The sequence below is a fragment of the Hemitrygon akajei genome, chromosome 5 (genome assembly GCF_048418815.1).
Source record: "Hemitrygon akajei chromosome 5, sHemAka1.3, whole genome shotgun sequence".
Classification (NCBI taxonomy): Eukaryota; Metazoa; Chordata; class Chondrichthyes; order Myliobatiformes; family Dasyatidae; genus Hemitrygon; species Hemitrygon akajei.
Genome location: NC_133128.1, coordinates 78,762,217 through 78,786,575, shown reverse-complemented (window position 1 = coordinate 78,786,575; position 24,359 = coordinate 78,762,217). Strand labels below are relative to the sequence as shown.

General features: G+C 40.3%; 1 protein-coding gene across 6 annotated transcripts in view; it reads right to left on the bottom strand.

Annotated features, from left to right (window-relative positions):
- nhsa (Nance-Horan syndrome a (congenital cataracts and dental anomalies)) overlaps window positions 1-24,359 on the bottom strand; it is a 463,259-nt gene that overhangs the window by 176,379 nt on the left and 262,521 nt on the right. Inside the window, exons 1-2 of one of the 6 annotated variants that reach the window (XM_073045850.1) lie at window positions 11,781-11,940; window positions 11,285-11,332 (exon numbers count right to left, since the gene is read on the bottom strand). The exons of 4 other annotated variants lie outside the window; for them this stretch is intronic. The gene's annotated coding sequence lies outside the window, so the exon portion shown is untranslated. Of the gene's footprint in view, window positions 1-11,284; window positions 11,333-11,780; window positions 11,941-24,359 lie in introns of those variants that run through there. One more of the 6 variants, XM_073045852.1, reaches the window with a different exon arrangement.

The following is a 24,359-nucleotide window of genomic DNA, read 5'->3' as shown; positions in this document are numbered from 1 at the left end:
GGATGTAGTATGGTGGTCAACTACTGCTTGTTCTTTCTTCCAGTCAATAAAAGCCGATATCTCGCCTCACGTCTCAGAGAGTTATTGATGATGCATCATCCACCATAGTAAATAACTTGTAACTCAAGTCCATAGCAACCAGAACTGAGTATTGATAGTGTTTCACACAAGTAACAGAACACCTGGAAGTTTGTCACAGTGGGTGGTGGAAAGGGAAGGAGGAGGGGAACTGGAAGGAGGTGAGGAGAAGGAAGTGGAGAGTGACTAACCAGAATAGGGAATGGAAAAAGAGGGATGGAGGGAGAGGGGATGTTGGAGAAATCAATGTTCTTGCCATCAGCTTAGAAGTTACCCAGACAGAATATGTGGCCATTCTGCCCTCATGCAAGAGTTTTCCCTATTTTATTAAGCTATACAAATAGATAACTTCAGTCCTAGTGTAACTGTAGTTGAAGGGGGTTTTATTATTCACCAACACATTACAGAATGCAAGGACCTGATGTAAAAAGACAGTACTTCTCGGCATTTGAATGAAAGATAGATTCAAATATTGATTGAAATTCCTTCAACTTGTAACAGAGTGCCTCTTTCTACCGCTGACTAAATGAAATGTACAAACAATATAAAATGGCTGACCTGTTGGAAAAAGCTAATTGCTTAATAGTGAGATAATGAGTAATCAACAACAGCTGTGAACTTACAATTAAGCAATGAGATCTAGTAATTAGAAACAAAGTAATAAACCACATCAGGAAGGATATAACAATGGTGTTGCTCCTCCAACCTGAAGTTGGCCTCAATGTGGCAGTAGAAGTGGCCATGGACACCCATTACAGATGTAAAACTAATATAGTTGTAAATGAATGGTCCATTTTAGTCACTCTCTGCTAAAATGGGTATCATTCAGGAAAGCAAATCCCAGTTTTGTTTCACTTAGCAATCTTTGAACATTCTTCTGGACAAGCAACAGCCACATTTATGTGTAAGTTTTTTTTTGTAAAGTTTGATGAGAAGTTGCAAAGAACATGTCTGCTGCCCTTGGCTCAGCACACCTGAAATATTTTTTGGTACTTAATCAACCTATTTATCCTTCTTGTAGCTTACCTGAGGGTTGCTTAAAATAACAGGCAAACATTTTGAAATTCATTATTTGGCAACAGGTTAATAAGACTGCAATTTGATTTCAGATGTGCCTTGGGCCTCATGGTTGGGACCAGCAGTAAGTAACAGAACTGAAAATAAATTATAATCAAATTTCTAACAGCCAAGCTCAACACTCCAAATTGAATGTATCAAATTATATACATGGCTCAACTCTTGTGCAATGTGATAGAATTTTATAATCAGCTTGACTTATGAAGCTTGATTTAATTACTTAGATATTTACTTTTTATAAATGGTGGCTTAAACTTCTGAAAGTCGTGTAGACATTGATTTTTGCTTTCTTCCTAACACTCTGTGTGTATGACACAGTACCAAGCAGATACTTCCAAATTTATGCTATGGAAATTACTTCTCTAATATTTGATGGTATATGTGTGCACAAGATATTCACGCAGAAGCATAAAACCTGAGATAATGGCTTCTGTGTAACATGTCGTGAAGCTGCCACCACTAACTCTGGCTAAGGAGACTGATGCTAGGAACTTGTTTCATGAAAATACTGTGAGGTTGATTGCTCTCTTATGGGCTTCCCACCACACTCCACTTTGATCATGACACCTCCCTACATTGGCTGTGATTCTCATCTTCCCTTCATCCTGACCACAGCCTTGACCTTGACCTCAGCCGCTGAGAATGCCCCTAAAGTTCATCCTGTTCAAGAATGCCCAAACTCAAACCTCAAGTTCCTGGTCCTCATTTGAATGACTTTCTCTTGATCCTCCAGTGCCCTGCATAAATTTTATCTATGATCTGTTTTTATTTTTCAGCTTGTTCCATAATGTGGAGGCATGCCCTCTGACTTAAAACTTGATCACTTTTATTGCACAGAAAACTCCATGATTTTGAGCATTGTGCTGAATATCATTTTGTAGTAGTAATGCTTGAAGTATGCTTTTGTTGCTTCTCCAGCAATAGAAGGTATTCTTAGTTAAAATATTTTAGTTCTACACCAAAATAGTCCTTTGGAGCACCAAAAAAGGACAAAATCCAGTTTCTAGATAAAAATAAATAGTTCAAGACATTTTCTGAAATGTTTGAAAATGCTAGTATGCACCCTCAAGGGAATGAATTAATAAACATTTCATGTGTAGTACACTTTAATCTCTTTTTAAAAAGTCAGCTGAGGCATACTGATCACCTTAGAAAAGATTTGGGAGTTAGGGTGATTGTTGAAATTAATCAAAATCCATTATGTACCATTTGTGACCTTAAGCAAATAGATTATTAGAGGAGAATGTAGAAAACATAGAAAACTGAATAAATAAATTTATTGTGTGACAAAATGCTGGATTCTAGTTAATCTGAGGAATAAGTCTATGTCAATCTTTCTCTCTTGTTGATTATCAAAACAAGTTATGTTTTCTGATTGCTTTTAAACTATCTTGCATGATGTGGGCAGAGCTTCAAACGATTGTTTGAACTTCTAAGTTTCCAAGTACATTTGATTATTAAAGTATGTATATAGTATACAGCTCTGAGATTCATCTTCCCACAGGCAGCCACAAACAAAGAAACACATAGAACCTGCTTAAAGAAAATTCCCACACAACAGAGACCATCAAACACCCAAAGCACTAAAAAAAAAAATTGCGCAAACAATATGAAGCAAGCTCGGAACATTAAACACCCGAAAGAGAATCCATACCCACCAGCCGCCAAGGTGAGTGAAACTGGTCCAGAAGCCAACGGCCACAGGCCACAGCCTCTGAGTCAGTCAGTTTGGTGCAGTGTCGATGGCTACAGCTGAAGCGACTCGATCAAATCGTGCAAATAGCAAAAAAGAGTAAACAGAAACACAAGGAACATGAACTGCAGAGTCCCCAAAGGGAGCCCACATCCACAGAGCACCTTCAGTGCTGAGGACATTAAACAGTAAACTGCAGCAACCCCAAAAGCGAGTCCGCAGCCATGAACCACACCACTCAATGAAAGATTGTTAACAACATAAACTTTCAGTTGCTATCTCGATTGGTACCTGTGTATGCGGGACTGGGCCTATGTGACTGTATCCCAGATAAACCATGGCTTCAGATGAAGAAAGAAGCAAACTGGGAGGAAATATTCATCAATGAATTATTAATGCTACTTTTTTCCCAACCATCTGATTAAATGGTAATAGATTTTAGTTTGGTCCATTTCCGTTGGGATCTTGCCTATATCTTATTGTACATCTAACAGGGACCCATACAAATGCAAAAGGAAACTAGAGAGTTGATGACCATGTAAGTTATTTTGGTGGCCAAATCATTGGAATTCTCCCGTTCCCCTTCACATGGTTAATGAAACACATTGATGAAGGAAGAGCAGTAGATGCAGTGTATATGGATTTCAGCAAGGCACGTAATAAGGTACCCCATGCAAGGCTCATGGAGAAAGTAAGGAGGCATGGGATCCAAGGGGACATTGCTTTGTGGATCCAAAACTGGCTTGCCCATAGAAAGCAAAGAGTGTTGCAGACAGGTCATATTCTGCGAGGAGGTATGCCTCCAGGATTTGTTCTGGGACCCCTACTCTTCGTGATTTTAAAAAATGACCTGGATAAGGAAGTGGAGGCATGGGTTAGTAAATTTGCTGATGACACAAAGGTTGGAAGTGTTGTGGATAGTGTGGAGGGCGGTCAGAGGTTACAGTGAGGCATCAATAGGATGCAAAACTGGGCTGAGAAGTGGCAGATGGCAGATGAAGTTCAACCCAGGTAAGTGTGAGGTGGTTCACTTAGGTAGGTCAAATATGATGGCAGAATATAGTATTCATGGTTCATTAGCAGTGTGGAGGATCAAAGGGATCTTGGGGTCCAAGTCCATAGGACACTCAAAGTTGCTGCGCAGGTTGACTCTGTGGTTAAGAAGGCATATGGTGCATTGGCCTTCATCAATCGTGGGATTGAATTTAGGAGCTGAGAGGTAATGTTGCAACTATATAGGACCCTGTTCAGACACCACTTGGAGTACTGTGCTCAATTCTGGTTGACTCACTACAGGAAGGATGTGGAAACCATAGGAAAGGTGCAGAGGAGACTTACAAAAATGTTGCCTGGATTGTGGAGCATGCCTTATGAGAATAGGTTGAGTGAACTCGGCCTTTTTTCCTTGGAGTGATGGAAGGTGAGAGGTGACCTGATAGAGGTGTATAAGATGATGAGAGGCATTGATCTTGTGGATAGTCAGAGGCTTCTTCCCAGAGCTGAAATGGCTAGCATGAGAGGGCACAGTTTTAAGGTGCTTGGAAGTAGGTACAGAGGAGATGTCAGGAGTAAGTTTTTTTACATAGGGAGTGGTGAGTGTGTGGAATGGGCTGCTGGCGACGATGGTGGAGGCAGATACGATAGGGTCTTTTAAGAGACTCCTGTACAGGTACATGGAGCTCAGAAAAATAGAGGGCTATGGTAATTGCTAAGGTAAGGACATGTTTGGCACAGCTTTGTGGGCCAAAGGGCCTGTATTGTGCTATAGATTTTCTATGTTTCTAAGAACATTTAGGGCAGCCAGAAAGCAGGAATCCACAAATGGAACATAAATCTGGCAGTCATCAGAAGATATTATATATCTTGCTTAATGTTCTCTGACATATCTTCTTTCCTTCACAACCTTTTCTTTTATTTGCTTTCTTTAATTTTCTTTCACACTTGAGTTAACATTGATTCAATTACTTCACTCTTCATCAGTACTTTCTCTATTTATGAGTTAAAGGTCACTCTGATAGTCTTAAAGTTCAATAACTTCTCAGGTGCTCTTTTGTATCTGCTGCACCATTATTAGCTCCAGAGAATGTTTTAAATTTAAATGTGCATGAACATGTCTAACTAATTGGTCAGGTTTGCAAGATGCTGTACTCCTGCAAATCTAGCCCAATGCTTCTATAGCTCTTGGATTGTACATATTGATGTATATACAATTCCACGGTCTGAAGCCTTTGTACTCAATTTCCATTTGAAAAGAGGTAACATTGTGAAACATCAGGCTTAGTATGGATTGTCACCAGATGGAAACATTGATTGACTAAACTGGCAGATGATATTATAGCCCTGTAATATCATCTGAATGTTTAACATTAATGATGTTTCTCTCCCTCTGCATGCCCCCTTGGCTGAACAGAGGAGTGCCTGTGCTCCATAAAGTTAAAGTTCCAGGATCTCGGAGGATGTTCAGGGAGTCATCTAACATAGAAACATGCTCTTCAACCAACCATGACTGTGCCAGCCATCAAGTACCAAACTGCACAAATTTCTTTTTACCAGGATCCAGCTAATGGTTTTCTACGACTTGGTGTTTTAAGTGTTCACCTTAGTGTATCTGTCTCCATCTGCCAGTTTGGTCAAACTTGGAACTTCTTGTCTTTGGATCAAGAGTTACTCTGTCAGCATCCTATAGTTTCTGGTATGCAATGACCATCCCATGTTAAAAGATATCACAGACAGGTATCTTCAGCTTCAGAACTGAAGGAGGTCATGGCCAATCCAGAAGGAATGGCCAAAAGAGAGCTCTGAGTTGTTGAAGCTCCATGGTAAGAGTGAAGTACTGAAAAAAAAACTTTAACAGAAATAGGACATGATCTATGTCTAACACTCACTGATTCTCAACTGACACCGAAGTAATCACAAGTATATATTTTTTAAAACACTAAAATATATGCAACAGGAAACAGACTAAAATTCACCCTCTTTTCCACTTTAATTCAGTCAGAACTTATTCTTATACTTGCAGCAGTTGCTTTCCCTTCAGTAAATCTGGAAATTAATCAGCAAGTTTTGCCTTTTCCTCTTAGTATCTCCCTTTCCTTCAAGTCTGCTGAAAAGCCATCTCAGCTCTCTCTGATTTTTCTTCCCAGCTGTAACTAAATCTCTTGTGCTCTGGCATGTATCAGTCTCCTCCAAGTTCAATCCTCTGTAATCACAATCTCTAAACAAACCAGCACTTTTCCATCCTTGAAATTCTTCTGGGGCTACTGCAGATCAAACTCTTGCATCCCCTTCTGATTCCTTTTTTTTGGCAGATATCTAACTATATCCTAGTCATTAATTACAGTTTCAGTTGTAGAAACAGATAACCATATTCCTCTTTTGAAAATTACCTAAAAACTGTGTAACTAATATAACCAGTATAAGACAAAGGAGATAGTGATGGACTTTAGGAAGACGAAGCCTGCACTGCTCTCTGTTTCTATAAGAACCTACGTGGGGGTGTACCTGGATAACAGACTTGAGTGGAGCACCAACACAGAGGCTGTGTACAAGAAGGGCAAGGTTCGCCTCTACTTCCTGAGGAGACTGAGGTCCTTTGGAGTATGCAGGCCTCTTCTTCACATGTTCTACCAGTCTGTTGTTGCCAGTACAATCTTCTAGGCGGTGGTGTGCTGGGGGAGTGGCATCAACATGGGTGACGCCAACAGGCTTAATAAACTGATTAGAAAGGTTGGCTCTGTTCTAGGAGACAAACTGGACACACTGGAGGCTGCGGTAGAACAAAGGACCCTACAGGAAATCCTGGCAATTCTGGACAATGTTTCTCACCCTCTGCGTGCCACCTTGGCTGAACAGAGGAGCACTTTTAGTAATAGACTAGGATAACTGTGCTGGTCCAAAGAGCGCTATATGAGGTCATTCTTCCCTCCCTCATTAAGCTCTATAATGAGTCAACCTATAGCTGGGGGAGTGATGACCCTCTCCTGTTAGACTGTTTGAGGTAACTTATTTTTAATTCTTTCTTACTTCTCTTCTAATATTGTATATCTGTGCATCGTAATGCAACTGTGATACTGTAATTTCCTTTGGGATCAATAAAGTATCTATCTAATAAAAATGTGCTGTAGCAAGCCAACCTTCAGCCCTAGTTATGACATACTGTGCAAAAGCCTTGGTCACATATATGTAGTTGGGGTCCCTAAAACTTTTGCATAGTACTGTACTTGTCGACGTGGAGTGGAGAGCAAATTGTAAATCTGCCGGGAGAAAAGGGTGTTGGTAATGGAGAGGGTGGAGAGCCATGGGAGGGCTGTGAAGCAGGTGGCAGAGAGGAGTTCCAGGGGCAGGGGTGGGGTGGCACAGGTGCAGACCCACCCAGACCCGAGACCCCAGACAAGGTTATTTGATTCCAAACAATTGGTTTATTGATCATCACTGAATGTATTTCTGGTGCTTTCTGTGCCCTCCCCTCTCCCTGCCCCTTTTCCCAACCATGATTCCCCTCTCCCTTCCCCTTTCCACTATCAGTCCACTGTAGAGACCCATATCAGAATCAGGTTTATCATCACTCACATATGTCCTAAAATTTGTTTTTTTGGCTGCAGCAGTACAGTGTAATACATAAAATAACTACAGTAATGTACCTAAGGCACCTTAGCAATATATATCTGTGCCTAAGACTTTTGCTCAGGACTGTAATTGTATAATATACAGAGTCATCATTCATAATTAATTTCATTTCCACCACAATAAGTAAATTTTGCTACAAATAAAAAATTAATATCTTCTTCTTTCCAGTTGTATGAAAATATTCCTTTGTATAGAATATTCTCACTGGAGCAATATATTGAATTGCTTTTCCTATTTATTTGTTTACAAGCAGATTAAAATTGCTTATCAATAATTTATGTGAGAACTATCTTAATAACTATAGCAAAATCTTTTGAGGTTTTGCAATGGTACTTGAGTGTTAATGTCTTCAAGCCACGTTTGAAGGCAACTGAAATATCATTGATTCTGTGCTCCCAGTAAATGCACTCCTTCACACACACACACACACACACACACACACACACACACACACACACACACACACACACACACACACACACACACACACACACACACACACACACACACACACACACACACACACACACACACACACACACACCTTTGTTATTCTGCTGTCATTGTGCTGAGTGTACGCACCTCAATGGCTTCCATGGTATATTCTCATAACGGGCCTAAAACGAGCTGATGTGCTCATGTTGACTTTATGGTGCCTTTCCCACCATACATGGTGTAATATTCCATTTCTTTAGCAATGGAAATGTGTATATGTTGTTTGTATACTGTATTCAAGGTAGTTACCTCTGATTATTTTGTAATATGATTGTAATTACATTGCAGGATGCATCATATTCTAAATCATGTGTAATCTTAAGTTAACTTTGTTGGTAATTAAAGATGGTATGTCCTAGCAAACACCCTTGACTAAAGAGCTAAGTGACTCCAAGCATTTTTCCTTCAGTCATAACCCACGTATCTAACACCCATTAAACTGTACTGAACTAAGTCATAAATAATCTAAATAATATTCTATTTAGAAATAGAAAACACTGATAATTTCCAGTTACAATCTCTCAGGGTTTTTTTTGTATTAATACATATTGACTTGAGTCACACTGCGACTTTTTTGAAGTGTTTTACTGAAAGAAAGTGGCATCTTTCAAGAAATGATTGCATTAATAGAATTCTGAGTAAACACTGACTTCTCTGAGTAATATAATTTAAGCCTTGATCTTGATAGAATTTAGCAAGGCCAAATGTGGTCTATTTTTGTAAAGGTCATACGAATTACATTATCCATTGGATTCTAAGTTGTTTCAAGAGGAACTTTACATATTTTGGGGCCTTCGGCAATGTCCATCTCCAGAATCTTAGAACCACTTTGCTCCAGTTTTCTGTATCACCTGCCATGGAGGATTTGACTCATAATGGGTCTAAATAAAGTAAACCGGAGAAGCTCTCGGCTTTTTCACTATTCAGGTCACTCTTAAGTGAGCTTGATGGTTGGATGTCTTTAAAGCCAAAATTCCTGACCAATCTATTTTACCTAGAACAAAAGGCATTGAAGACTTGTGGTTTGCAAATAACAAAAGATCCAGAGCGACAGGAAAACCAATTGGGTTATAATTTTCCCAAAATTTCACAGTTAACTTGAGTGTCCATATTTCTGTAAAACATTCTTTTTGGTAATTCCCCCAACATTCAGATTATGTACAGCTTCTCACTAAGTATTCTAGCAACAAAAGCCTATGGTCAAAGCAAAATGGGCAATAAAACAGAAACATGCTTGGGTCTCTCAACATCAGCACTCATAGCACCCATGTTAATTTAACAAAACATTCCAACGTGCCTAGTGGATTGGTGAAATGGACAATGATCTGGGTGGGGCTGGGTAGATTTGGGTGGGTAATCCAAAGTATTTTTGTAAAGTACTATCAACAAGGTACTTATGGAGGTGGAGTGGTTGAACAGTGTATGTTACAATGTGCAGTGTCCTAAGGTTCAATGGTTGTTGGTTTTGTAAATCAGATTTCCTGTTGCTAAACTGATTTACAGTACATCATTACTACAAGAACAGGAAGAGCTATACTTTAATAGGAAAAGTAAAGTGCATTGCCATGATGATTTGCAATCTAAGCCTAATCGATTCTTAGCCAATGCAGGTGAGTAATGCCATAAAGAGAATAATGGCAGGATTTCATATTTTTTCATGCAACAAAGCAGGTGCTGGAGACTTTACTATCTCACAATAACACTCTTTTTCTGAATTCTAAGTCCTCACTGAAATGGAATTGGAGCTAGTAAATATCTAGATGGTCTCAATAAAATAGAATTTTTAAAACTGTTCAGATGAACGTGATATTTTTGTTGGAGATCAGTCTCTGGACATTAGTGCAGGAATCTCTTGGGGCAATGTCTTAAGCCCAACCATCTTCACACGCTTTCTCCCAACATAAGGTCAAAAATGGGAAGCTCCTCATTACATGTCCAATTCCAATCCCCACTGTTCAGCAAATGAAGCAGTTCTTGCCCGCATAAGCAAAATGAGCAAAGAGTGAGCAAGGAGTGATAAGAGGTAGGTGAAGTGCCATGCAATGACCAGTACCAGTAAGAGAGACTGCCTATCACCTATCCTGACTAACATTGTTATTCTTCATCATTAACTTCTTGGGGTCACTATTCACCAGAAAGCTGGACCAACTGTGTAAGTACTGTGGCTACAATAGTAGGCTGCTTATCCTGAAGCGTGAGACTTGCGCTCCTGTCACAACAAAGCATTTTCTCCATTTACAAGTCATGTCAAAAGCATATTCTTCACTTTGTTTGGATGAGTGCAGTTTAAACAACACTCAAACACTTGACATTCTTCTGAAAGCATCATCCTGCAGTTGTAAAAGAATTAATGAGAAACCTCAAGTAAGTGGTTAACCACTATAGAGGGAAAACTTTTGAGTATTTTTCATGGCATGTCGTAAGTAAACTAACTATATCACTATCCCACTTCATTAACAATTCAGATGGAAAATTCTTATGGGTTTTTAAATAAATCCACAAAGTCATGTGGGACTGATGATTCAGAATGGAAATTCCTGTCTGATTAATTTCATTCTTGGCATTGAAGTTGCTGTTTTAGGCATGTTTGGGATGTTACAGTTGACTTTTGGCTAAATATTGGGGAAGTAAAATCCAAATAAAATGAATATGTGAGAACATGTCAGGTGAGAAGATGGCTGGTCTTGTGATAACCTCCACAATGCAATAGCCTCTTGATCAGCATTGTGTGGGCTCATGTGCAGAGAATGAGATACAGTTGGTGTAGCATGCCTGGGACAAACAGGTTATGCTGAAATTGTGGATCTCCAAGAACAGATAATTTCTGGGTTTGATGGAGATTTTGTTAGAGATTGCCACGATTAGTCAGCAACTTTAATGTCATTGTATCTAATGACTGCTAATATAGAAGAAGGTGAACAAGATGGACCTTGGTCTTTCTATCTAGAAATTCTTATCATCCAGATTGTCATTTGGAATAATTAGTACCTATGGAACCAACAGCATTGTCAGGGGTTGGATTGACTACAGTAAAGATATAATTATCCATAATTCAATTTTAGTAATACCGATATCCCCTTGTATATTATTGCAGTAGATCCTCTCCACTTTTCACGTTGATAGCAATTGCGGGTGTAGAGCGAGCAAAAAAACAAAGATATTTTAATATAAAACAGAGGTCTCTCTTGAAATATATATTAAAAACCTGCTCACTTGCACAGCTTCTTTGTAACAGTACAGCACCATCAGTCCATTTTGCTGAATATGCAAAATTGAACTGCCTCTTTCAGGCTTTCATTGATTGCCTTTTCTTACCTCACAGACAGCTAAGTAATCCCTTATAATCCTTGTTCAAGAAAATTTCTGCAACCACAAAAAAAAAGATAAATTGCTGCTTTCATGAGAAAATGCAAATTTCCGACGTGCTTGCAGTAGAATACATGATGCAAACTTGAAATAACATACAAAAGAGATTTCTCAGTGTGTCTTGTGTTAAAATATGCATCTAACATGACAAGTGAGGAGGGGACAATGCACACAAAAGATGCTCTCTGTGGAGAGAATCAAATGGATTTAATCTCAAGAACAATGCACTATACAGCTGCCCTGTAAACCCAATTCTCTTATTGATATTCCAGTTGCACACTGATGCAGAAACCAAATGATTTTTTAACATATTTTTTCTGTCTCTATCAGACAGAGTAGCTACATTTTGTCAGCAAATCTAACTTGAAATAATTCACCTCTGCACTGAATAACAGGCAAAGATGCTCAACGTACCACAGTATTAGCATATGCCCTTAGCACTTACAGAGTTAAAAGCAGCTTCAGCGAAGTTTCTTCACCCTGCCGAGCAAAGCGCTTCAATCTCATTGTGGGCACCTGCCTTCCTCTGCAGACAGCATCCCATGGCCAAGGCAGGATGTGCTGCTGCAGTGGAGAATGGCGCCTTAGCACCACATCAGCCTCCCTCCTCCAGCAACAGCTTGCACTTTAGTCACGCTAGTGATGTCGGAAAGCTATCCATCCTCTGTGCGGGTGGAGGTGTTGTGCGGTGGTGTCAGATTGAAAGAAACAGTGGGGCAAAAGACAGCTTGCAGCTCGACTGTATTCTGAGACACCCCCTTGCAGCTCCAGGGATGGTTCAGTCCACTTCGCTTGCTTTTTGCTCTCCTCCTAATCCCATCGTGGTCAAATGGCAGAGCACATTCTCATGCAATGGCTGCGGCTACTGGGCTTCATGCAGCACCAAATGAGGCAGCGGGGAAGGGGGTGGAAAGGGTATTTAGGGGAGGGGGTGGCATTGGCATATGCAACAAACCAAGCCTGCATGGGAAGATGAGAACCCCTGTGAGGAATATTACACAGCTCATTCAGTCAGCAACAGGCATGGCATTCATTGTGTAAGAAGCTGAAACATTGGAAGCTGAGGAGCAAAACAAGAGCCTGAGGATGGCAGGAGTGTTTTGTGATTCACTGGCGCTAGACCAGAACAACTACAGGGCTCAAAGGAATGAGTCTCAAAAGTTTTGGCAGCTGCAGCCCGCACCTCTCTCTGCCTCTCCCAAACATTTCAGCCTACAGCAAACAGAAAAGTTTTTTTCTCAGTAGATTTGCAGGTCTGTACTTTCTGAGATCAAGTTCAGCTATTTGTTACACAAAGTTAGGTTTTTGATTGATGTTGTACCAGGAACCATCTCCCTGTCCATCTGAAAACTCAACCCTCCTTGCACTGGACAGGTTGAGACCATATCTTCAGTATATGACTGAATGACTGTGTCTGTCGGGACCAAGCACTGGTATCTCATGATCCAATAAACCTAGGTTTACTTGAAAGACTCAACTGGGATATTGTATAGCCTTTCCCGACTCAAGTCTTGTAAGATGACGTTGCTCTTGAATTTCTGGATTATTTCTTCTGGGGCTGCACCACCCTTGGCAGTAGAATAATTGCACCCTCTGATTTTTTTTTTAACACAACTTTCCACATAGAGATTCTGAGTACTTGAAGCCCTGATTTGGAAGGCGGTCATGGGTCAAAGGGTAAAACAGAGCACACTCACCTCATGACCTCGAGTGTATAACGCCAAGGACAAGTTGATCTTATTCCTTACCTCCAATATGAACAACTGTTACTTTTTCAATTTGCCTTTGGGACAGGATTTCCTTCTGTGCTTAGTCTGTATATTTTTTTTAAAAAGAGGTTATTCAGAAACTTGCCTCTAGGGCTAATGAGGAAGACTTAATAGTAACTGCATGTAATGAGTTTGTTCATTCCCTTCTGAATCAGTTGGGCCGAAATTGAAGTCCACACTGTCTTTCTCATACAGCCATTTGGGACAGCATATATATTACTTCTCAAGATTATGTGAGTGGGGAAGAATTCTTGATCAACTGTGAAAAGCTGGGAAAAGTTGTGGGCTTGATGGATCAAAGGGTATCTTCTTGAAAATAATTTGGAAGATGTGGTTGATGGTTGGGTTGAGTTGTTCTCCAATTTTGGCAATTTACTTGCAAATGTTGCATCACCATACGATGAGACATCTCGTATGAGGAGCACCTCTTTCTGACATAACAAAGCTCAGAGACATAGACATAGAAACAAAAAGATACAGCACAGAAATGAGGCTCTTTTACCTATTGAGCCCATGCTGATCATCAAGAACTGAACCAATGAAGCAAGTAGATGATTGTTGGAGGAATAGAGATGCATTTAAACAAATCTTTGACACAAATTTCTTTTTCCTAGAGAAAAAAAACTGCTGACTTTGTGCCCTTGCTGACAGATAAATGCCTAGAACGTTGAATGTTGTGATATATAATGGGGTACTGCATTGAAATCTGCTTCTAATATTTGGTTCTTGAAAGGAGGGTGCAATGCAGTGCAGCCAGGGTCAAGTTTCCAAGGCATATTCCTTCAGCTCTGATATCACATTCTTTTAATTATTTTGCTGTTCTATTGTTCTATTGTATATTGCTTTTGTATCATGAAGGCCAGAACCTTGTTCAGTACTCAAAAGTATGGCGAATTAATTTGCTATTCAAACAATTCAGCATAAATTATGACTATGCCCTATTGTAGTAAAAACCTGTGGAGATTCTGTGCTGTCTAAGCAGGAAGGAACATGGCTTGAGCTCCATTTATGTTAGTTGGAAAATATTGTACCTCAATTTGCAACACATTAAATAAAATCCTCAATATTTTAGACATGTCAAGGACAACAAACAAGATGCATAAAAGCATAAAAGTCTTTAACAATCTTGACATTTGACTAAGGTATGAAGAAAAAAGACTTCTATAGCATCGTTCATGACTATAGGACAACCCAAAACATGTTATAGCTGACAAAGTACCTTTGAACTATAGTCACTGTTGCAAAATGAAGAAGTATAGCAGTCAATTTACAGTATATGCATTCTGATTCAAAAGAACGCAAAATGATAATTATCAAATAGTTGATTCAAGTTAAGTAAAGGGCCTTCAACCCAAATCTTTACCTCTTTCATCTCATATAAAGCTAAAATGACGGTGCCATTTAATGACTTTTGATGCAAATAATTAATGTGAACAAAAGGAAAACTATGTGCTGCTGTTCATCATTAATAACATCAGTATTTTGAAGAACAATATCAATCAGAAAAGAAATACACTTAAATTTAAGAACATATCTTTGTCAGCTCTAATTGCCTACAGATCAATGAAGGTGCCTTTGCTTTTTGTTTCTGGAATCTGCAACCCGTAGGAATGTGCAACCGGGCATGGTAGACATGAATTAGACGCAAGTTTTAAGACCAGTGTAAGGTAACCCCAATTTTCAAAGAACATCTTAAACCTTAATAAATAATAAACATGAGAAAGTCTGCAGATGCTGGAAATCCAAAGCAACACACCCAAAATGCTGGAGGAACTCAGCAGGTCAGGCAGCATCGATCGAAATAAACAAGCAGTCGACATTTTGGGCAGAGACCCTTCTTCAGGACTGAAGAATCCTAAAGAAAGGTCTTGGCCTGAAACATCAACTCTTTGTTCATTTCCATGGATGCTGCCTGACCTGCTGAGTTCCTCCAGCATTTTGTGTGTGAAACTTTAATAAATGTTATTTTTTTATTGATCCCAACTCAATTTTATTTTGAGATAATTCTGTGGCATCATTTTGCTTACAGCTAGGGCCTACAGTAGGTTAATCTGCTTTTGTGATGGTGGTTGAGAAATGAATGTTGGTTAAGAACTTGAAAGAACTTCACATGTTGTCCATCTAGTAAATGCACTCTTGCCTTTAGTCAAGAACTTGAACCCACAGTCTCCATTACAGGATTGGAACCAAGAGGCCTTGACATTTGAGTCAGACATGAGTATACATCTTGCTTTTATTCAGAAATATAACTTTAAGTAATTAAACAAGTTTGAAATTAAAATTCCAAACTTGAAATTTCAGGAAGTTTGAGGAAGGTTGAGGAAATTTGTTATGGGCCCCCAAATCCTAAGAACCTTCACAGGGGCACAATTGAGAGCATCCTGACTGGCTGCATCGCTGCCTGGTATGGGAACTGTACCTCCCTCAATCACAGGACTCTGCAGAGAGTGGTGCGGACAGCCCGGCGTATCTGTAGTTGTGAACTTCCCATGATTCAGGACATTTACAAAGGCAGATGTGTAAAAAGAGCCCGTAGGATCATTGGGGACCTGTCACCCCAACCACGATCTATTCCAGCTGCTACCATCCGGGAAACGGTACCGCAGCATAAAAGCCAGGACCAACAGGCGTCTTCCACCAGGCCATCAGACTGATTAACTCACACTGATTTAAGTGCTTTCTATGTTACATTGACTGTTTTATTTATTATAAATTACTATGATTGCACATTTAGATGGAGACACAACGCAAAGATTTTTACTCCTTGTGTATGTGAAGGATGTAAGAAATAATGTGAATTCAATTCAATACTCATGACAATAATTGTGACCATGGAGTAAACAATTGCTGTAAAACCTATCTTGTTCACTATTATCTTTCAGAAGAAAATCTGTTCATATATAATTACAAGCTTTGAAATAGAACTTTTAATAACACCTCAAGGAGGTGGTCAGGAGCAAAGAATTAAGGCTTGCCATATGAAAAGAATATAGAACTATTCTAGCAACCCCTATGGCCTCAACTGTGACATTTTTCTATTCACAAAAGTAGACAGAGAATGTAATGGGTTGCTCAAAATTAGTGGATGCACAGACCAGCCCAATTCTTTCTTTAAGTAATCTCCAAAAATAGGTAGCTCCTGCAGGAGACCAGACTGTGATTACAAGAGTAAATTCCTGACATGGCTCCTCCGCATGTTGAGGCAAAATGTTACCACTCTTGATTTTTACTCCTTCTCAGTGTGGACTAACTTGGTAGGAGACAAACGACCAATCTAGAACTTACAATACTGATGCAGAGAAATATGGACCAGCTATAAAAAAAACAACAGGAAACAAACACCCTACAGAATTTCCAAGTAGTACTCCAGCATGGGAGTGTAACTCAATGGATGAGTACCGGTAGTTAAAACAAGGCTCTGCTTTCCTTTCCATATGCACATAAGATATTGCATGGCACAATTTCAAAGTACTTAAGAATTATATCTGATGTCCTGGCCAATATATATCCCTTAATAAATATTTCTGAAATAGATAACCTGATCATTATCACATTGGTCAGCTGTAGTTTCTACTTTATCACAGTTACTATATTCTGAAGAGAATATGATAGGTATCACACGAGTGCAAGTTATTTTCTTAATTGTAGAAGGTTTCTTGAAATAACATAGACAGTTAATAAGCTTGTCAAAATCCACACATGATATATTCTCAGGGTTTTACAATTATTCGCTCTCCGTGACCTGTTCCACTTTTTTACTTGAATCTCACAGTGAACTGTAATGTTGCTTGATGTATGTCCCTCTTAATAAGGGCTGGTGCAGATTTACAGAATGTGACTTTGGAATAAACTCCAATGTAAATTGACTGTTTAAAGCAGATTCAGACTACTGTTCTAAGCTTTAAAGAGTGATTTGCTTTCTCTGAGACTGTTCCAATGTAGGAAGATAACCTTTAGTGCTCATGATGTAGCATAATGAATACTAAAGGCAATCTTACATTGGATAAAACCCACAAAGCTATTGGAGTGGAGAGATTTAGAATAGCTTGTGAAATGCTCTCTACTGCAGCTCTGCACATTAAATATTCAGGTCACATATTCTATAAATTTAATATCCTGATATAAAAGGATGTAAATTCTTCAGAACTGACCTACTTTTTATTTCACCTGAACCAGGGAAGACTTCTTTTTTGGAACCAATAAATCCAACAGGATACACCTGCTATGTTTCAGCCTTCAATCACATTGCTAACGTTATTGCCTACAACTGCTTAAGTCCATGTTTCACTATCGTTGTGTTGCACAAAGTACAAGGTGTACGTTTTGATTCAGCAGTATAGAGGTTAAATAGGCCGCGCTCGCCTTGCAGCCTTTTCCCAGCTTTCTGTCAGCAGTAATGACTAGATTCTTCGCAATATTCTCACCTCTGAAATGCCACTAGCTCTCTCCGTCAACGCAGGCAGACGATTCTGATGTTTGTGTAATCCACTTTCCCTAGGTTTTAAACCTTTGATCATGGTATCCTGGGTCTGTACTTGCTTTGATTTTGTGACTCGTGTTGCACAGGTGAAATTTCTTGACTGGTGGTTGAAGATTTCTTTTGACTGTAACAGAGTGGGTGACATAAAGCTGAAGCGTGAATTTTAGTGGAGTTGTCAATAGCCCCCCCCCCCCCAATTTCCTGATGTGCGCCTTTCATCCATAGCTCAGTCTGATTACACTCTGGTGTTGGACAGTACATCACATCTAACATAACCACTGCTGAAACTGCCACCTGGAAGAGGCACCATGGAAAAGTGAGTACCTTTTGTTCTGTCAGTGCTTCCATTTTGATGGACAGTTCAATGGGCCCTGGTATCCCCTGGGTATCTTATTCAACAACAACTGGCATTCTTTTCATGCTGTCCTCTACATTGATGTATCATCATGAAATTTCAATGCACTGTGTAAGAAAGGCTTACTAGATTGACAAGAAAGCAAAATACTATGGATGCAAGAAATCTGAAATAAAAACAGAAAATGCTTAAACTGGTCAGCCAAGCAGCATACGTGATCACCATTTATCACAACCAGCATTTTCTGTCTGTATTTCACAAGACAGATACTTGAAGAATTAGACATGATATCATTGAAACACAAAAGATTCTGAGAGGGCTTGACTGGATAAATGAAATGAGATTTCTTTACTCACTGGCAGAATCTAGAAAAGGAAGGCAGCGTACTAAAATGAGGGCAACACACACAAAATACTGGAGGAACTCAGCAGGCCAAGCAGCATCTGTGGAAGAGAGTGCAGTTGACATTTTGGGCCAAGACCCTTCACCAGGACTGGAAGAAAAGATGAAGAGTCAGAGTAAGAAAGAGGGGGGGGGGGGGAGGAAGAAACACAAGGTAATAGGTGAAACTGGGAGGGGGTGAAATAAAGAGCTGGGAAGTTGATTGGTGAAAGAGATACAGGGCTGGAGAAGGGTCTCAGCCTGAAATGTTGACAGTACTCTTTTTCATAGATGCTGACTGGCCTGCTGAGTTCTTCCAGCATTTTGTGTGTGTTGCTTGGATTTCCAGCAACTGCAGATTTTCTCTTGTTTGCTACTAAAATGGGGGTTAGCCACTTTTGTCAGAGATGGAGAGGATTTTAATCTCAGAGGGTATAGTAAATCTTTGGAATCTTTTCCTTCTGACCACTGTGAATGTTGAGATTAAATAATATTCAAGGCTGAGAACTCTTTTTAGACTACAGCAGAATATGGTGTCACGAGGCTCAGTCGAGAAGAGGAGTTCAAACCAAGGTCAGATCAGCTATGATCTTATTTGCAGAATGCAAGAACAATCATTAGATTTATATAGCAATTCAAGTTCTCAGGAAACCATTCAAACATTTTCAAGGTGTTGTCACTGTTGTGGTGGAGGAACAACTCCACGAGCTCTTGTAAACAACATTGTGGGGTTGACTAGATACTCTAGTGATATCGGTTAAGAGGTAAATGATAGCCATGACACAGAAAACATCTACCTCGTATTTCTTCAAGTAGAAAGTAGTAAATGTAGTTTTGACCAAATATTTTCGAAAGGGAGCTTGCATCAAAACTTCAGCAGCTCTACGGGATCAGAGAGTGGGTAGATTATAGAGTGGAGTATTTGCTCCAGTTGGAAGGTTTGAATTTGACACTATCCAGTGAAGAACAAAACCAGCGACAGCATCTCACAGATGCTTGTAACTATAGTGCTGGCACTCTGTGTTGGCATGAAGCAGCCCTGTGCAACCTTAGGCAATTTTTGCAGCAGTGTTCCATGTAGACTGTGTCCGTCATCCTCTGTGGTTTCTTTTCTCTTGCCTGACTACAATTGACTAGACATCTGGTGGTGTTATTCCAGCAAGGATACATAAACCCATTGATGTTTTTTGGCTTGTGATATTTTGCAGCTACCATTCAGCTTTGGATCATTTTAGTTTGAGTGGGCAGAGTGTTTTCATAGCAGTAAACACATTTGGCACTGGAGTATCAGAGATTGAGCATGGGCGTTCTAGCTATGTGCCTGCTTTAGATTTGAAAGGATCTAGATAATGTTGTTTCAGGCATAGGTTTTAATTTTCATTACCTCAGTGAGGCTTTTGCAAGAATGTGTGAGGAATGGACTTCTTTGAGGTAAACTGGTTTGTACAGATAACGAGATATTTAGTCTTTTAATCGCATCATCACTGGAAGAAGCAGACCTGTGTATCTCTGAGTGCATTACTTTTACTGCAGGTCTAGTAATCCTGGATTGATGATGTGAACTGTAATCCTACAGTCAGAGTATCGGAGAAAATTAAATGCAGTTAATGAGGCAATCTGAAATGGAAAAGTTTCAGTAATGGTGACGAAGAACCTTCTGGACTGGTTTATAAGAGGGCGGAGCTTAGTGATGATGTCGCTAAACGGCAACTCCTTCGCTTGCCTCTTCAGTTACAGCTTTATTTCTATCTTTGATGTCTCTTTTTTTTCCCCTTTCAAGGTTCTTTTCAAGACCCCGACCTGGAGTTACACTCTGAGTCCGGTTCTTTGCGGGAATGGGACCCGCTCTCAGGGCCTCACGACCAGTCGCTTTTCAATATTCCAAGGACACGGACTGGAAGGCTAGTGTGCCTTCAGGGTGCTGGATTTTCGTGGCTCTGGAGAAAGGGGTGATTTGAGGCTGGTGTCGCTGACTGATGCATCGCGGGAGAGCAAGGAAGATCAGGAGCAGCGGGCCCAGAGGCACAGAGCTCAGAAAAAGTGACGCAACAGACTTTTAACATCATAAATCAGCGAGTTGTTTTGTTATGCCTCCCCTCTCACTGTGAAATGGGGACACCTCTTTTTCCCTTATTAGGGACAGAGAGAGCCTGTGGTATATTGAGTCCTGGGTGAACGAGTAGTCTTTGGGGTACAAGTCTGTGTCTTTGTTGATGCTTTGCTGCACACTTGAGTGCTTGGTGGGGGGTGCCAATGCTTTTATGCTGGAGGGGGAGGGTCGGGGGGGGTTTGCCTTGCTGCTGCTTGTGCATGGGAGGGGGAGCTGGGTGGGGGGGACTTTGTGGTTCTAACTTTCAATTGTCATTCTTTGGGACACTCCTCTGTTTTTGTGGATGTCTGTGAAGAAAAAGAGTTTCAGGATGTATATTGTATATATTTCTCTGACATGACATGTACCTATTGAAACCTATTCAAATGCACGTGGTTCACTAATAGTTCTGTGAGGAAGTTCTGATGTCCATACGTGTGGGCAAAATGATTGACTTCTCTTTAATTGAATTGGGCTTACAAAGTGTTATGTTCAAAGGTAATTAGAGATGCATATTAGAAGTTCAATTTGCCAGTGATGTCAACTCCGGTGAATGAATGAAGAAAAAGTACATTCAGAATCCATGATGCACAGCTACTCTGCCCAGAAGTCAAAACTGGAATTTCTGTTTATTTGACTGATCATTCTTCCTATATTGGTGGAATATGATTTCCCTTCCTTAATTCTGAATTATCCCTCTCACTGCAAAGATTTGCTCTGAGCTACGATCAACAAATGCAATTACAGGAGGTTTTTCTCTTCCTATCGCACTGCAGCGTGAAAGCAACAGTACGAACAACAGAGCTGACCCATAATGCATAACTCCCTCTGAGATGGCTGACACAGTTTGCTGTCAATGTTCTATATATTTCTGAGAGAATGCTGAGCTGAACCAAGCCGGCGGTTAGATTACAATATCTCACTTTAGTTATGCATTTTGATTCATGAACAATGAAATGGCAACAGCACGTCAAGCATTAGTTTTGTGGTTGGAGCTGTATCACCACTAGAGGCCTCTGATGGTCCACGGCATAGGTGTGCTAAGGCCAAGAGGGCATGCTAAGAATCCATGAGAAATGCTGTAATGCTAAAGGCATATTCCCATTCTCATTTTCATGCAGGGCAAGCTCTTTAACTGAAGTGCATGCTTTGCAAGGATAGGTATCTATTTACTGTAGTAGTAATATTCCTCGAATTTCTCTGTGGCCCTCCTCTAACGGTCTGAGACACAGTCTCCCACAATCAAGAGTGGGTGGGCATCTTTGCTTAAGAATGGGGGCTTCTCATACAGCAGCATATCCACTGGAGGAATATGGGCAAACCAAATTATTGCCCTGCGAAGGTGGAGTGCATTGGGGATGGTAGGCATCCCCAGCTCAGATCACCTACATTAACTAACCCCAGCTCAGATCACCTAACTAACCCCAGCTCAGATCACCTACATTAACTAACCCCAGCTCAGATCACCTAACTAACCCCAGCTCAGATCACCTACATTAACTAACCCCAGCTCAGATCACCTAACTAACCCCAGCTCAGATCACCTACATTAACTAACCCCAGCTCAGATCACCTATCTAACCCCAGCTCAGATCACCTACATTAACTAACCCCAGCTCAGATCACCTACATTAACTAACCCCAGCTCAGATCACCTAACTAACCCCAGGTCAGATCACCTACATTAACTAACCCCAGCTCAGATCACCTATCTAACCCCAGCTCAGATCACCTACATTAACTAACCCCAGCTCAGATCACCTACATTAACTAACCCCAGCTCAGATCACCTAACTAACCCCAGGTCAGATCACCTACATTAACTAACCCCAGCTCAGATCACCTATCTAACCCCAGCTCAGATCACCTACATTAACTAACCCCAGCTCAGATCACCTATCTAACCCCAGCTCAGATCACCTAACTAACCCCAGCTCAGATCACCTACATTAACTAACCCCAGCTCAGATCACCTACATCCAATCTAAAAGTGATCTGGAAGCTATTGTACTTGATTATATTATATTAACTGAATAAATAAAAGGTCATTATTGGCATTCATTGATAAAAGCATGATTAAATTATGGATTTCAGGAAGACATCTGCAAACAAATGCCATTGCCAGGCTTGAACTGGCCATCTGGATATTCAGGCTACTGCCAGAGGGTCCAAGACCCTCAAAGGTCAGTGAGCCAGTCTTCATGAAAAACTGAAATGGAAGAACAAATGTACTCATCATCTTAGATTACCCTGGATTTGTATGCATTATTTATGACATTGTTATGGTTCAAGGTCATGCTTGGCCTTGCCTTTCAACAAAGCATCATCAATGATTTCCTTTGACTAGCCTAATTAATTGCCCATTACTGAAAGAGCCAGATGAGACAGATCTGGCCAAGTCTGAATATGCTGTCATATATATGGACATTAACTAGTCCAAAAGGTGAAAAGGCAGAACTGAGAACATCAGAGAAAATAAGACTCGAGAGACCAATACAACAAAATACGTAGAAATAACTGATTCGTTCTATTGTCACCCATCTGCCAAGCTAAAGTAGTTCTAAACTTGGGCCTGAAGAGAACATATTAGCCGAAGGTATTACGAGGCCTAGAAGAGTGGGTACATCTGCTGAAGAAAAGGTCGCAAAAACATGGAATGATCACCAGGAGATAAATGGTGTTATTGAGGAAAGGAAGCCAAGACAAATGGGGATAAAATATTCCTAAAAAATAGTCAAAATCAGCGTACAGGTTTGAGCCCGGTTCAATTATACAAAAAAAAATAATTAGTACTTAGAGACAGACTTGCAGGCTACAAAATAAGTAAATAAGAGAAAAAAAAAACAAGTATTTAAAGGTAACACACAAAATGCTGGAGGAACTCAGCAGGACAGGCAGCATCAGTGGAAAAGAGTAGAGTCAATATTCTGGGCTGAGACCCTTCATCAGGACTGGAAATAAATACAAGGAGTCAGAGGAAGAAAGTGGGGGGAGGGGAGGAAGAACTATATGGTGATAGGTAAAACTGGGAGAGGGTGAGGGGTGATGTAAAGAGTTGGGAAGTTAATTGGTGAAAGAGATACAGGGCTGGAGAAGTGGGAACCTGGAAGGAGAGGACAGAAGGCCATGTAAGAAAGAAATGTGGGTAAGAAATAGGGGAGGAGCACCAGAAGGAGGTGATAGGCAGATAAGGATATAAGATGAGAGAGGGGAATGGGAATGGGGAATGGTGAAGGGGAAGGGGAGGTTTGAGTAATCAACGTTCATGCCATCAGGTTGGAGGCTGTACAGATAGAACATAAGCTGTTGCTCCTCGTACCTGAGTGTGGCCTCATTGTGACAGTAGAGGAGGCCATGGGCTGACATGTCAGAATGGGAATGGGAAATGAAATTAAAATGGGTGGCCCCTGGAAGAGCAAACATGAGGAAATCTGCAGATGCTGGAAATTCAAACAACAACACACACAAAATGCTGATAGGACATAGCAGGCTAGGCAGCATCTATAGGGAGAAGCGATGTCGACGTTTCGGGCCGAAACCCTTCTGTTTGTTCTAGTGGACAGAACGTAGGCGCTCAGCGAAGCGGTCTCCCAATCTACATTGGGTCTCACCGATAGACAGGAGGCCACACCGGTAGCACTAATTATTTTTTATTAAAAACAATTCAGCACTGGAAGATCATTTGGCATAGAACCCAGTGTGTTTTTAATTTCTTTTAAGTTCCAGTTCATCATTGGCTTTTGTTTACCAAGCATATAAAGATGTGCATACTCCCACTCAATCAGAATCAGGTACATTATCATGGACATATGTCATGAAATTTGTTGTTTTGCGGCAGCACTACATGCAATACATAAAATATATTATAAATTGTAATAAGGAATATATTGAAAAATGAAATAGGTAGTGCAAAAAGAGAGCAAAAAATAAAGTAAGGTAGTGTTCATGGG